We start from the raw sequence: 16,119 nt of genomic DNA, 5'->3' as shown, positions 1-16,119 counted from the left end.
TTGAATAAAAGATAATGCTATCAAGTTTTATTTGAAAAATTATTGATGAATATTTCTCTTAGACGATGTTTCAGTTTACATGGTAATGGTGGTATAAAGGGTGGAAATTCCAAAGGTGTTGGTAGAGCTAGATATCAGAGAAAGATCAAGATTTGAAAAGGCCCATATCAAGTTTTTTTAGTATGATATCTGTCGTTTGCTATCCGGCCAAGCTATATTGATTTTTAAGGTTCATTTTCGTCATGTGTAATGTAATTCACACAAAATTGTAGAAACTGTTGAAATTGTCATTTCGGAATTCATTTTCAACCATTTTTAATAATTTTACAGTGTATCAATGTTAAAAATCGTTAGTAAAAACAATGCATATGTAAATAGCAAAAACAAAACACGGATTGATGTATTGGTTTACTTTTTAATCTAAAAAAAAACCGTCAGACGTTTTACCATGACTTTCTCCACTGGTGCATTACATAAATGTTTTCACTGCCATTTACAAAGAGTTCATAGACACATTTTGTACGATCACTCCAATCACAAGGATAGAATGTAATAGAACCAATAACCGGATGCTCTGTCTTTTTATGTACATTTGTCATAAGTGAAGGACCTATTATTATTGTGCTCCCAAAGGAAGAATTTAATTTCTCAGGTTCTATAGTATGTAAATATTTCCGAGTTACTCTTTTACATTTTGCAAATACTCATTTCATAAATGTACTGTTTTTGTTTGAGGCAATCACAGCATTGCACACCACTAAACACGGAACTTCCATCAATACATGGCTTGTTCTTGGTCGTTCACAAACTACGAATCCTGATTTAAACTTTGTTAACAAAGGTTCAACTGATCTAATGACCCGTATATCCGTGTCTAAATACAAACCTCCGTACTCGTACAAAACTTTATAACGTACTATATCAGCTATCCATGCTGGTGTTGGTATCTTCTCAAGAATGTTTGCTAGTTTTGGAAACTTCAGCTTAATCATACTGCCTGTCCACACAATAAATTGATAATTTACATGTTTGTTTTTCCACTCATCAATTATACTTTTCACACTTTCTGTAATCGTATCCTTGTCTTTTAAAAACGGTTCAACTGGAGTATCCGAGGCACATATGGCGTGTTTCCAAATTGGTTCTTAACGTTCTTCTTCTGCAGTTGTGAGTAGCTGTAAAATTAATGTAGTAAAATAATGAAAAAACACAAAGTCAAAACGTGTGAATATCGCAAATTCATTCGTATGAATTGATTTACGTAGTATGTTTATGTTAATAATAAAAATGAGCTTGCGGATACATGTTTATATAATCTAATGTAATGTCAGATGTAACATGTCTTCTGGTTGTGACAGTGTTTTTTTATCAGCTGTTAGACATACTTTTAACATGTGGCTAGGACGTCATCAACGAAATGGAATTTATAATTAATTTATACCAAATGACTGTAATATTTGTTCTGTCTATTCGAAATATCATAAAGAATGTGTTGTACACTTTGAAATAACACGCTATGCGGATTATTCAGTGTGCACCACATTTTTTATGTTATTTCTTCATAGACAGAAAATATATTACAGTCATTTCTTGAATATATGCAGTTATTTTGTATTCTAGTAACGTTATTTACCTTAGTCACATGCAGTTTGGTAGTTTATGTACTTGTATATACTTTAATAAACATAGAAAGGAATAAGATATTTGGCGGGTAAACATTGGGTCAGTGCAAGTGTGAAGGGGTGTTCCCGATAAACTCTCACTAAATTAATTAGGCACTTTGTAAGAAATATACCCTTACAAGAATGGTAGGGCGATCATTGTGTAAAAGAAGCATGGGGGATTATTTGCTCATTGCCATTTGTCTGAAGTGTACGAAGAGGAGGGTACATGCTATGTACTGCATGTACGTGATTACTCTAAACAAGTTTTTGCGAATCTCTAATTTACTTGATGTAGTTAAGTAAGGAAAGATCCAAGTTAAATATTTAATCTACTCACAAAAGTTGCAAAAAACAAATCACTCGCGAACATTAGTTGGTTTACAGTATTTGAGAAATAAAATTGAGACTGGTAATGGGGAATGTGCCAAAGAGACAACAACCCGACCATAGAAAAAAACAACAGCAGAAGGTAGTACATATTGAGGTTGTTGTCTCTTTTTTTTTTACATGTATTGTATACTATTACTTTAAATGTAATAACAGATTGGTACCTGTTAGTATTCTCTAATATTGAATTGCATTCATAATTGTAATGTAGCAAAGGACAAGGCTGGTTGCTGTTTTTTTAAGACTTGTACATCTTGTAAATGTCAAGTTTGAATTTTACCGTACAGCACAAGTGTGTTCATTTGCAATGTACCATAATGTACCATCAGGACACATCGTAGCTTGTGAGTTACACGACTGTACCAATATATAAAGTGTAAAGTATTGGATATAAGTGATTATTTAAAGGGTACAAAATTGTAACTGGAGGAAAAGTGTTTACCTCAGCAAGGACAAATTGGTATTTGTACATATTTGTATCATTTGTATATGTTTACAGTGGAATGATTAACGTAAAGATACATTTCAGTGTTGAACCAAGAGCATATGTTTCAGTTCATTAGATTTTCATTTACGAATAAAGTTTACTTGTTTGATATTTTGCAATTTGAACATTTTGGACCCAGTATCCAAATTTTAGAACCAACCTTTTCTAAAAAAAACAACAAATAGACACGCTTTGTATAAGTAGTTATGATATACTTTTAATTGCTATCTTAAAGTGTGTCTTTTTATGAACAGCTTGCAATGCGTAAATTTACATAAAATCAATCTTTGTATAGGTCGTTATGAAAAACTTTAAATTGCTATCTTAAAGTGTGTTTTTTTATGAACAGCTTGCAATGAATCAATTTACATAAAATCAATCTTGACAAATTACAAAAACAGTTTGCAATGCATATATTATATACATGTATAAGAAAAATTTATGTATTTGATAATGTTTTCATGTAAACTTTTTCAAATTTCAATTTTAATAAGAAAACGAAAACATAGTTTTACCCATAATCCAACAACCCTTTGGCCTAAAGCTATGTACTATATAGTAATCAACTAATTGAATGATGTTCCGCTAATATGATTATAAGTAATTGGTCTGCTTTTGATGCAATATAGTCCGGCCAATTGGTGCGGGTATAGAGTAGAATTGCTCACTTGATGAGAAAAGCATGAAACTTTGCACCCTAATTCTTGGTTATATACCCTTTGAGTTCAGCTATGGACTCGCTCTGAAAAATCTAATATAGCTGCTATTTTCAAGATGGTGGGAAAACGTTATAAACATCAAGAAAGAGAGTGATGTCCCTTTATGGCTAAGGCTTAGTGGGATACCGTTCCAGAAAAAAATATACTTTTCATACAGTTAAACTACATGATGGAACCAGAAATTGAAGCATTAGTTAAACAAATGTCAAAAGATCGTTTAAACGTCTTCTAGAAGACAAGCAAGGTATGCAAGAAGAGTTGTTAGACCCCAAGGTGGACATTTCAAATCAAAACAAAACCAATATGGCGTCATATTCCGAGGTACTGTCAAATACAAACACCAACACTAACCAAAAAAAAAACAGTTGGGGCTGATAATATTACAGATAGTCATATTATCCAAGTGACTATATAAAACCCATATTTCTGACAGATACCGATGTTTTTGGTTCTGTTAAACCACCGAGACCCCTATGGCTTACGAACATAGAAATATACGACGCCATTGATACAAAAATTACAGCTGAACGAATAAAAGGTATTAAGATCTAGAGAATCCATGGTATGTTGCGCATTTACTTGGATAACGAGAAAAAAACCAACTGTCTCTGTTAGTGACAGGAATGAACTTGCGTGGCAGGCAAGTTACCCTGCACTCTCAAAATTCCCGAAATCCAGGCAATTTACAACCAGATACAATCAGAATTATAGTGAAAAATGTGCCTATTTCAGCTGATGATTGGCAAATACATAGAGCCTTTACATTACAGGGTTGTGACATACAGAGCCTTAATAGGAAACGGTTAAGGGTAATAGGCAAAATCACTAACTGTCAAACTGGAGACAGAGTTATTATTAGTAAGTTTTTAGACAAACCTATAGCCAGAAATTTACAAATAGGCAACACATGGCCATAGCTATGCATAGTGAGAAACCTGAATTTGAAAACAGAGGCTCTAACAGTGATGGCAATACAAAACCATGCTATAAATGCTTGCAAGTGGGTCACTTTGTGTATGACTGTCCAAATAATTCAGGGTGTGTAGAAAATGCAAATTACCAAGCAACAAAATGATAGATTGTCCTAATGCATTCCAAGTAATAGGCAACAAAGAAGAACAAATAGTGACCACTTATGAATCTGTTCCAGTAGATGAGTCTCAGTCAACTGAACAGACTGAGAAACTAAACCCAAGACAAATGTTGCAAACAAACCAAAAGGTAGAAATACAAAAAAAAACAGACACTAATTCAAACAATGCAAATAAGACAAATTCTGCAAAACCAGGAAAGGGAAAGGCTAGTGTGAATGAAACAAGTTCAAGCAATTCTGACAAAGCACAATCATACATAGACAACTTTATGAACACACCACAAAGTCAACGCAGAAATCTGTCTCAGCATCATACCCTACCTACACCCCAGAGAACTTACATGACAGGACTACTGGTAATAATGGCCCCAATAACTATAGTCATATAGACATATAAATGACTACATACAGTTAGTTAATAAAGAAATGGAAAGCTGCTTTATGCATGTTATGGGTAATCGTAATTTAAAAAATCTTAGTTTAGCGTGGGATATATTTAAAATAAAGGTAAAGGAGGCAACTATAGCTTATTGTAAATCTAAATCAAAATTTACAAGAGAAAACTTAGGAACTCTGGAAAACAAAAATTGAAATAAAATTGAAAATTAGAGATGAACAAGTACGCAAATATCTTGATTTCAATTACTCATTAAGTTTTGTATATATGTCCGTCTGTCATTCATTTCGAATGTGATTTACTAGTAGATAAAAAAAGAAACATACATACAAGGCTAAATCATTATAATAAATATGCATAGGAATAATGGAATTCTTGAAGTGCAATTATACATAAATTAAGACTGGTTTGTGCATCAGAAAAGTATATAATGTAACAAGAAAATAGATATAGTTTAGTATGTAGTCATATTTAAATTGAGAGATCAAAAAGAATGTCATACAATTGTGAAACCGCCGAGTCAAATAGACAAAATTATCTTTCTGCTTTAAAATGAATTATTAATAAGGAAACATTATTTTTAAATCTCAGAATATGATCAAGATTCTTTGATAGAAAGTCATTGGATTTTCATTTCAATATAATGAAGTATTTTTAAGATGCTTGGGTAGCAATTTGAATAGAGAGAACATAATTTTATTACTAAAACATCTTCATTCTATACATTTATTGCCAAAGGGTAGCTTGTTTGAATCTAACCTACATAACACAGTTCTCAAACGAGGTCTTACTTTGGAAGTATATTTATATTCGGTTATAGCTCTATTAGCAGAGTTGATTTTTTTTTCTTCGGTATAACCTCAATTTACTCTATTTTCTTTGTAATATATATACTAGTAGTAACATGAATATCATTTTTCGTGGCCTTTTTAGTTTGTTGTTTAGTGTGAGCCAATGCTCCGTGTTGAAGACCGTACTTTGGCCTATGATGGTTAATTTTACGAATAGTGACTTAAATGGAGAGTTTTCTTATTGGCACTCCTACCACATCTTCTTATATTATTATGCGCATGATTGGTCAATGATATGATATAATTATACGAGCACTTTACTTTGAAATGACTACAAAGGTGATAAATTTTAATATATACAGCCTCTTCCATTAATAACTACTGTTTCCTTTGAATCTTAAATAAGAAATAAGATAACGCAAATGTTTGCGTAATATCGCAAAGGGTTGCGTTATAAGGTTTGCGTTATAATGCAAAGGTTTGCATTATAACGCAAAGATAGGAAGAAAAATAAAAAAAATAAAATGTGTGGCGCAAATACGCTTCCGTAAACAAGAATCTGAGAACAACGTTTTAGATAAAGATATTGAAAAACTTGAAAATAATATTGCCAAAATTTATGAACAAAAGCCTAAAGGGGATCAAATAAGATCACGAGAGAAATGGGTTGAATTTGGGGAAACAAATAACTCGTACTTTTTGGGTTTAGAAAAACAGAGACAGGTAAAAAAGTCAATCAATAAATTAAAAGGGGAAAATGGTTAGATTTTAACGGATCAAAGTGATATACTTTGTAGTAATAGAAAATACTATAAAAAGTTATTCTCGACGCAAAGCCCTGATAAAACAACAAGCGACAAATATATATTTGAGACAAAACTCGATAAAGAAATGGATAAAAAAAATGACAAATCACTCTGCGATGGGGATATTACAGTAGAAGAATGCTCAAATGCTATTTATAAAAAGAAACTTAATAAATCCCCTGGATTAAACAGTTTAACCGCTGAATTTTATAGAAAATTTTGGGATAACTTAAAGTTCATAGTAGTAATCGTTCTTAACATTGGATATAAAGATCAAACACTTACATATTCATAGCGTATAAGTGTATTAACGCTTTTATTTAAAAAAGGTGATCCATTGTCACTAGATAATTACCGTCCTATTTTTTCTTTTAAATATTGACTTGAAACTTCTATCGTACGCTCTAGCACAACGATTGAAAAAAATCTTACCAAAACTTATTAAAGAAGATCAGACTGGATATGTTAAAAATAGATTTATTGGTTTTAATCTTAGACAGATACAAGATATTATTTATTTTACTGATTTATACAAAATTGAGGGGGCTATAGTATTTGTTGATTTTTCTAAAGCGTTTGATTCTCTAGAATGGAATTTTATGTATTCAGTTTTTTAAAACATTTTGGATTTAATGAATCTTTTATAAAATGGATTAAGACTTTATATAGCGATAACATGTGTAATGCATAATGGTAGGATATCTGAGGTCCTTAAAAACACAAGGGGTATACATCAAGGATATCCTTTATCTGCTTTATTATTTGTTTTATCTGTGGAAATTATGGCTTCAAGATTAAGAAGCATTACTGATTTTGAAGGTATCAGAGTCAAACTAGATAGCAAAAACCATACTATAAAAATTTCGCATCTGGCAGATGATACTACTTTATTTTGTTGTTCTAAATATGATGTTCAAGTAGCTATGAATGAAATTGAAATTTTTGGTTCTTATTCAGGACTGAAATTAAACAGAAACAAAACAGAGGGGTTATGGGTAGGAAATTCTAAATCTTGTAGACAAAATTGAGGGAATCAACTGGAGCAATGGACCAGTTAAAACTCTTGGCATTTGCTTTGGGCATTGTAGAGAGGAATGTGAAAAACTAAATTGGGAAAATAAGAATAAAAGATGAATAAATTATTTTGCTCTTGGCAAGAAAGAAATCTTACTATTTTTGGAAAAATTTTGATAATTAAAACATTAATTGTGCCCATTTTTACTTTTGTGGGATCTGCAAATCTGAGTTCCAGAGAAATTTTCAAAAGAAATAGAAACAAGTTGTTTTGAATTTGTTTGAGATAATAAACCAGATAAAGTAAAAAGAAATTCAATTATTGGTCCATATGAAAAGGGGGCATTGCATATGATAGATATCAGAAGTTATGTCACTGCTCTAAAAGCTTTAAAAGCTATGTGGATAAAAAGACTACTAAATGATTGTGGAGGAGGGTGGACAATTATACCTCAACACTATTTGTATAATTTTGGGGTCAAACTGGTTAGTGTTTCAAACAAACAGTGGGGATAAGACAGACGAAAGCATCGAAAATATCCCAGATTTTTGATAGATATTATTAAATGTTGGATATGAACTGGTGGAGGTCTAACAAAAAATCAAACAGAAACATTTACAGATATAAGAAAACAAATATTATTAAATTTGAAAATAAAGCTATATTTAAAAAAAAAATTGGATTAAAAGCGATCTTATTTATGTAAATAATATCATAGATGAAAAAGGCTGTATTTCTCAAGACATCATTTTAAATAAACTAAAAAAAAAATCAAACTGGGTCTCTGAAATTAATTAAATAAAGAAATCTATACCAAAAGACTGGGCAGCAATTTTAAAATCGGAAAATTCTATACAAAGTATTGTTTACATTAAAAGAAACCAATTTACATTGGATGGTTTACCTATACAATTAAAGCATTAACAAATAAACTTTTACATAAGTGTCTGATAAATAAAAAAATTCAGCCAGCTATTTGACCCAAAAAATGGCTGCGTATATTTTATATAGATAATGTGTTATATCAAAACTATCTATATACATTTTTTTTCAGATATTTAAAGGAAAATAAACTTAGATTTTTTAGATGGAAATTAGTGCAACATATTTTACCTACAAAGAAATTTTTATGCATAGATTTATTGCGTTGAGGCCTGGACTGAGTCGGGTGTGTCTATTCTGTGTTGGTCTTTGCATTATGTATTCGGGTTTCGTTTTCTGTAATAAATTAATACTTTAGTTTCATTATGTATATCTTTTATATTCATTTGATAAAATTTACTGTTTGCAATAGCATTGATTGTTCTAAATAATAAGGATTTTCTTATCCCAAGCATAAACAGAGCCGTTTTTGACATAACCTTTTTTAACTTTTGATCTTCAGTGCTGTAAAACTTTGTACTTTTTTTCACTTTCGATCTTTTATATCTGGGCGTCACTGGTGAGTCTTGTGTGGACGAGGCGCGTTTTTTGCGTATTGAATTTTAAACCTGATGCTTTTTGTTATCTATTAATCATGTGTTTCTTTGTCTAATACGTTCTCCCGTTTATTTGTATTGTAGTCCTATAATATTATGTTGTCATTTCAATGTTATATTTAACATTGCCATTAAAGTGCGAGGTTTGGCATGCCACAAAACCAGGTTCAACCCACCATTTTTTCCTTAAAAAATGTCCTGTACCAAGTCAGGAATATGGCCATTGTTATATTATTGTTCGTTTGTGTGTGTGTTACATTTTAACGTTGCGTCGTTTGTTTTCTCTTATTTTTTAGTGTAAATTCACATTGCGATAAGACGTGTCACGGTACTTGTCTATCTCAATTCATGTATTTGGTTTTGATGTTATATTTGTTATTCTCGTGGACTTTTGTCTGCAGCTTGGTCCGTTTCTGTGTGTGTTACATTTTAGTGTTGTGTCGTTGTTCTCCTCTTATATCTAATGCGTTTCCCTCGGTTTTAGTTTGTTACCCCGATTTTGTTTTTGTCCATGGATTTATGAGTTTTGACAGCGGTATACTACTGTTGCCTTTATTTATGCAGGTTGAAAATTGTAAACAATATTTTTTGTAATTTTTGAACACAAGAAGAAGTTTCTGATCACTTCTTCATACTGTGTCCGTATTTAAAACTTTTTTGGAATAAAATAAATGAAGTTTTAAAGAACAGTAAAATAACTTTTAAGATAAATCTAAGACACTTGGTATTTGGATATAATACTTCTGATGAAGAATATTTTGACTTAAACTATTTTTTAACAATTGTGGGTTTTTCAATTAACAAAGCCTACTACATATCTGATCAAAAGACAAAAAATATCAACGTTTTCTCAATTTTTCTCAATGAGTTCAATAGAAGAGTATGTTTGTAAATTAAAAGTAATGTTTTAGCAACTATTAGAAAACATATGAATAGTCATATTAAGTGATTAAGTGATATTATTTAATATATATATGATGTAAAAAATGTTACATGTATTTTACAACTAATCACTACCCTGAGTTATTTTATATTTACTTCTATAACACATACATTTGCAAATATGGCTGCATATACAAAAACAAATTTGCAAATATGGTTGCATATGCAAAACCAAACAGTGGAATTCAAAATGTTATTCAATAAATGTGGTCGAATATTAGGTAACTTATCTGAACTTTGAGGCAGTGCCGCGGGCACTTTGTTCGTGTCTCTTCAATGTCACGTTTTACTTCACTTCGCGTTTGCATCTGCCATACCCAATACATCGTCAAATCATTATATGTAATCAATAGGTGTACTTTTCTTCAGTCGGATTAGACGATTGTCATCATTTAAAATGGTTAAGGGACAACTGTTTCCTTTTCCAACTACGTGCGAAATCAATGCGCAACTCTTCAGCGAGCATGGTCCTCAAACGCACTCCTGGTCAGCACTTTTATTAGTTTTAATGGTAACAGTCATTTCTGAGTTTGGCGGAACTGTGTATGGTTCGTTTTATGCAAACTTGCTGAGTTGAAGTCTCGTTTCCACTGTTGACAAATGCTGTAGTTATCCCTTTATTGTTAATGGGAAGTGTGGGAGTACTCAGATTTATCACTGCGCTCAGTGTGTCCAAAATATCTAGCTTTATTATTACATCGTCTGTTAAGGCTCTTTGCACACATCCTATGTTTACTCTATCAATGTCGAGAGTCGTTGTTTATAATCTTCCAAATAATAAACTGTTCACCCAAACCACGTAGCGTTACGGTCTCCAAATCTCCATTATCTGCTAGAATTATTTTTTTATTTACTATTGTTGTCATTGCAGCAGTGTCTATAATTATATACATGCTCATATTATGGTTATGTATAGTACCTCGTACTGCTAAGCTCTTTCAAATGGTTTGTCTGATGACTATATCGGACATTTTGTGATGAGGTGATGTTTCATTGCCCGGCCATTTGCTGTTTAAAGACTTCATTGTTGGGGTTGCGCATTGATTTGCTCTGTATCAGGCGACCGTTTTCTGACATAACCGGGATTTCTAGAGTGTTTCCGTGTAGATGCTAACCGTTGTCCTTAGGGACTATATTATATCTGGTTTAGTGGGGGTGATGTTGGTCGGTAGGCATTAAACTTTGGTGTATTTCTATCTAGCTGGCAATATACCGCGATTGTATTGCTCAGGAGATCTTCCACGTGTATATTGATCAGGTGATCTTCCATGATCATTTGATTAGAAGGACCAACGTTATATTGATCGGCCAATCCACGGTTATGCTGATTAGTTGAAAGCATAACATCAGCTAGTTTTGTGACCATTTGTGCGAGGTTATGCACCTCATTTTCTAAAGGACTGTTCATATTTCCTTTATCGGTCAGTGATACTGCGCCATCAACAAAGTATACTTGACGATGGGCATAATTGGCACTTTTTGATCCATACATCGCCATCTGGTTGGATATTGAGGTTTTCAATTGTTTTAACGCCTTGTTGAATGTTTCTTGGTTCTTCTCTATTTTAATAATGCCTTGCAGAATCTTTAACTTTATATCCTGGGAGGAATGCTTCGGTTCCAATCTGGCTTGATCGTCTTTCTTGCTGAAACGCTGCTCCAATGCCTTTCTCAAGGCATTGGAATCATCATCTGTGTTTACCTTGCGAGTTTACTGAAAACAAACAGGGGCCTACACACATTTTTCCTGTTTTCCCATCGTCATCTACCGGCAGTTCGTTCAACTTTGTAAATGAACGCCTCCCAATTCAAGGATCCTCTTAAATTGAGTATTTGAGCTGTGGGCTTCGGCTCCGGTCTCTTGCACCAAGATTTTCTTGCAATCGGGTTTATTCTCTCTCCAATGAGGAGTCTGAAAAAGAGCTGTTGCCAAATCTTTTGGTTTCCTCTGCCTTTTTCTTGATCGGTCAGTGGAGTCAGCTTGCTGTCATTGGAAGCCTGTTGGAGCTCCAGGAGCTGGTGTGGTTGTCATAATTGAAGTGATAAATGTGGGAGGAAGATTTGCCATTGAATCGACGGGGATGATACTGTAATAAGGCACTGAAGTCAGCATTGGAGAAACTTGATAGGATCCACTTGCAGCCAATTGTTTCTGTAATGGCGTGCTTCTCTGAACCAAATATTATTGACTCATAGTAGAGGGTAAGTGTGCGTAAGAAGGCACATACGCCTTTTGTTGGTATCCTAGAGGTTTCTAGTATGTTCTTCAATGGAGGTTATTGTTGAATATTTGAACTGTCTAATGCAGGGCCAAGGGCCCTGAATTAGGACATTCAACTTTAGGTGAAGACACATTCAATAGAGATGGCGCGGTTGATGGTTCATGCGAACTTTAATTGGGGAAAGACCCAAGGCAAGGATTTTGTTGTGTACTTTTGGTATACTTGCGTTGTATTCGCTAAGGTCAAATGTTGGCTTCGATGATGTCTCCATTGCAGGAATTTTAACTACTTTATGTCGATTGTCCACTTATTCCGTTACAACAATGACAAGCCAGGCAAAATAAAAAGGACAGAGCTGGGACAGAGACTAAGTGACACTATACATCAATAAAATGCTTAACCCCGCCGCAGTTTGCGCCAGTCCCAAGCCAGGAGCCTCTGGCCTAAGTTAGTCTTGTATTATGTTTAATTTTATTTTCTTGTGTACAATTTGGAGTTTAGTATGGCGTTCATTATCACTGAACTAGTGTATATATATGTGTTTAGGGGCCAGCTGAAGGACGCCTCCGGGTTCCGAAATTTCTCGCTGCATTGAAGACTTGTTGGTGACCTACTGCTGTTGCCTGTTCTATGGTCGGGTTGTTGTCTTTTTGACACATTCCCCATTTTCATTCTCAATTTTATTAAATTCAGGTAAATTCTCAATTATGAATATTTGCTTATTCTTGAAGACGGCCATTTTCAAAATGAACGTCATTTTGAATTTCAAAGATAGATCAAAACAAAAACTTGCTAAGTACTCCAAGTCATTCAAATATGTTGATTTTTGTGCTTCCAACATCAAATCTACTGTGGTTTGTTCAAAACTGGAAAATATTTTTGAATGTGTGGCACCCATCTTGAAATAAGCCGCCATATTGAATGTTTAGGATTGGGTCCATAGCTAATATTGCTCAGTACACAAAAATGTACCATCATGCAAAATTTGGTGCTTTCCTCGATTTATTTGAGCAATTTTTTCACCGATCGGCCGGACTAATTTGATAATTTTGTTTAATATCGTATCGTATCCGCTACGATGCGCTACATGTACGTAGATTTATGTCTACTGAACGAGTAGCTAACCAAGCTACTATCAATATCTATGTAGCAACTAGGCTTGCTACACGTTCAATAGTCATAAATCTATGTAGCCCTATGTAGCCTTTGCGATATTGAACGGAACCCAGTTATTTGTATATATCCATCTGTTAACTATCATTTAAGTTTAATCCGATTTAGACTCGTCCATTGTATGGGAATTTTCTGATACTGCTTTATTAGTGTACTTTCTATATTTTTGACGGTTTCTGAAGTTATCAAATATCTAATGATAGCAGGATAGATCAGTCCAATAACAAGCCTTAGGGGCTCGACGATCTTAGCATCCCATTTTGTTTAGAGGTCTATTATACGAAGGTCGAAAAGAATGATTCAGAATTCAAAAGTCCTTCATTAAATCAACATGTTTTCCAGCGCTAAAGAAAGCCATAAAGATCCACTTGAATATGATACGGAAAACTAGTTTATACATGTAAAGACAATGACCTAATAAAACAAGGCAAAGGTTCCGCAAAACTTTCAAAGGAATGCAATAAGCTTCAACATTCAAAACCCTTCCTATCATGATTTCCTTGATAGAGGGTTGCTGACAAGAATCAAGCTGGCAGCCTTTTTTTAGCAGCAAATCAATAAAGCAGACACTTTTTTCCAACACCTAGTTTTGATGATATGTCTAAAAACAAAAACAAAAAAGCATGAGACTCAAACGTTCCAAAAACCGCCAAATCTTAGTTAAATATAATTTAACAGCAGAAATAGACAATTTCACGGCTTGTACTGATTTTAACATCATTGCATTCCGTTTTAAAAATGTATGGAAGTATGGAAGTTAGCGGCCGGTTCGTTATTCGATATTCGAAATTCTATATCCAATTTGCTTCTAGCAGTCGGTTCAATAGTTGAAAATAAAAAAAATAAAAAATAAAATATGACATTGAAAGCATGATTTTTATAGTTACAAATGTAAGAGTATTGCAAAGATACACTGGAAATCGTTTTATGACCCCTTCAAGGTGTCAAAAGTTCTCGTTGTCCTTGATTATAAACACTTATATAAGTTGCATATTTGTCTTCATGTAACGTAGATTTTTATAAATAAAACGACATCAAAAGATTCATCAAAGATGTAATTAAAGATATAATATATAAAACAAAAACAAAATCCGACCACTCTAGAAGCATTTTGAAATATAGCTAGATATAAATATTTATGGAAAGCCAAAAAAATGTATAGAGAAAACCAATCGGAGACCGCTTATATGACGGCGAGACCTTCAATTGTCCAAAATTCGAAGATATTATAGACTCTGTAATATATAACATTTATATCAAATGGATGAAGATGCAAACAGGACTAAAAAGGAACTTGGGTTATGGGTATTGCAATTTCGTTTGAAATATTTAAGAGTCAAAATATTTTGCCGTTTGGATATGCCGAAGAGTACCAAATGAGTGGTTGGTATGGAAAAAGTAAATGGGCAACTCTGAACCTCTGTGGTGGCCAGACGGGCCCGGATCCCAGCCCTACGGAGCTTGCAAGGCTTACCGAAATAATGTAAGGTGTTCACGATTTCTTTCTCGTAACAGGAACTTTGAACCCTAGCTATCCCGAATGGACCTGACTCCCAAAACATAACTTTTTTGTGGGGCCTTTCCCAAACTTTAAGCTTTTATTTGAGCCATGTCAAGTGACGAACTTTGCCGTACGGAGCATTCGCGAGGCTTACCGAAAGGATGTAGGGTATACACGGTTTTAAGTTCTAAAGCGCAACTATAAACCCCATTAATTCCCGATCGGGCCTACCTCCAACAAAATATTTTATTGGTTTTGTTGCAAATTATAACATTTCGCGAGTTATTTAAAGTGCACCACATTTTTTTATGTTCTTTCTTCATAGACAGAAAAAATATTACAGTCATTTCTTCAATACAAGTAACAGTAGTGATAATTATTCTTTTTGTTTTATCTGTGATATAATAATTTTTCAGTAGTATTCGTAGGGTTAGTTTTAGGTCATTCGATAGACAATCTAGATGTCCCGATCTTCTACTCAGAAATCAGCCTTTTCCGGTAATGAACTAATTCTATGAATAAGCTTATTCTAAAATGTTACCAATTCAACACTGTAATAAGATCATTGAATACTGTTTTTTATTGGTTTAAATATTGATTTGTTATCAGTAAATTAAAAGAAAAATAAATTTTATCTAGTAGCCAGAACGTCGTTATAACGTTCCCACATTACAGAAAATCATTTTGGGTTTAAATTACTGAATACAGTCACGTATATTAAGTGGTATGTTAATTTATCCTGTATAGAAAAAAAATAGTATCTTGCGTCACTTAGATTGGGATTGAATATCCGAAATTTTCTCTATTTTCAAACCAATAAAAGGCTGTTCTATCATAAATTTGTAAAGTTGTTAGTTTGTCTTAAATGATTTATAGTCCTATTAATACAAATTTATTTGATAGAAATCGTCATGACATTGTAAAATCTCAATTATAAGTATGTTTTGACATATTTTTTGTTGTCTGTTTTGCATGTACCAAATTCAAAGTATAAGGCCAAAACTTAAGTTTTCACTTTCATTGAGGTATACTAGATGGTTATCTTAATAAATATTTTTTTGTTCATAATTTTCTATAGAAGTTTTTACGGTCGTTGTTCTTATTACTTGAAAAAAAAAACATAATTTAAAACTGAAAACTACCCCCTTTTTGGAAAGTTGCATACGTGTGTTTGGAAATCTCATTTAATGAGGGGTTTCCACTTTTTTATGAAAAAATTAATAAGGAAGAACATAGATTCAAGTTTTCAATCATTCTACTGTTAAAAGAGTATTTAAAATGAAGTTAGATATTCCATTTTGTTTTTCCTTGAAAACGACTAGTGACCTTTGATAATGATTTCTGAAAAAAAGAATCTCAAAGCAGACATATTTTCGAATCCAATGATATATGATATAGCCGTTTACCATTTTTTGACGATTAAAATTTAATAATTCAGACTTTG

The sequence above is a fragment of the Mytilus galloprovincialis genome, chromosome 11, assembly GCF_965363235.1.
Source record: "Mytilus galloprovincialis chromosome 11, xbMytGall1.hap1.1, whole genome shotgun sequence".
Classification (NCBI taxonomy): Eukaryota; Metazoa; Mollusca; class Bivalvia; order Mytilida; family Mytilidae; genus Mytilus; species Mytilus galloprovincialis.
Note: the sequence above shows the minus strand (reverse complement) of the source record.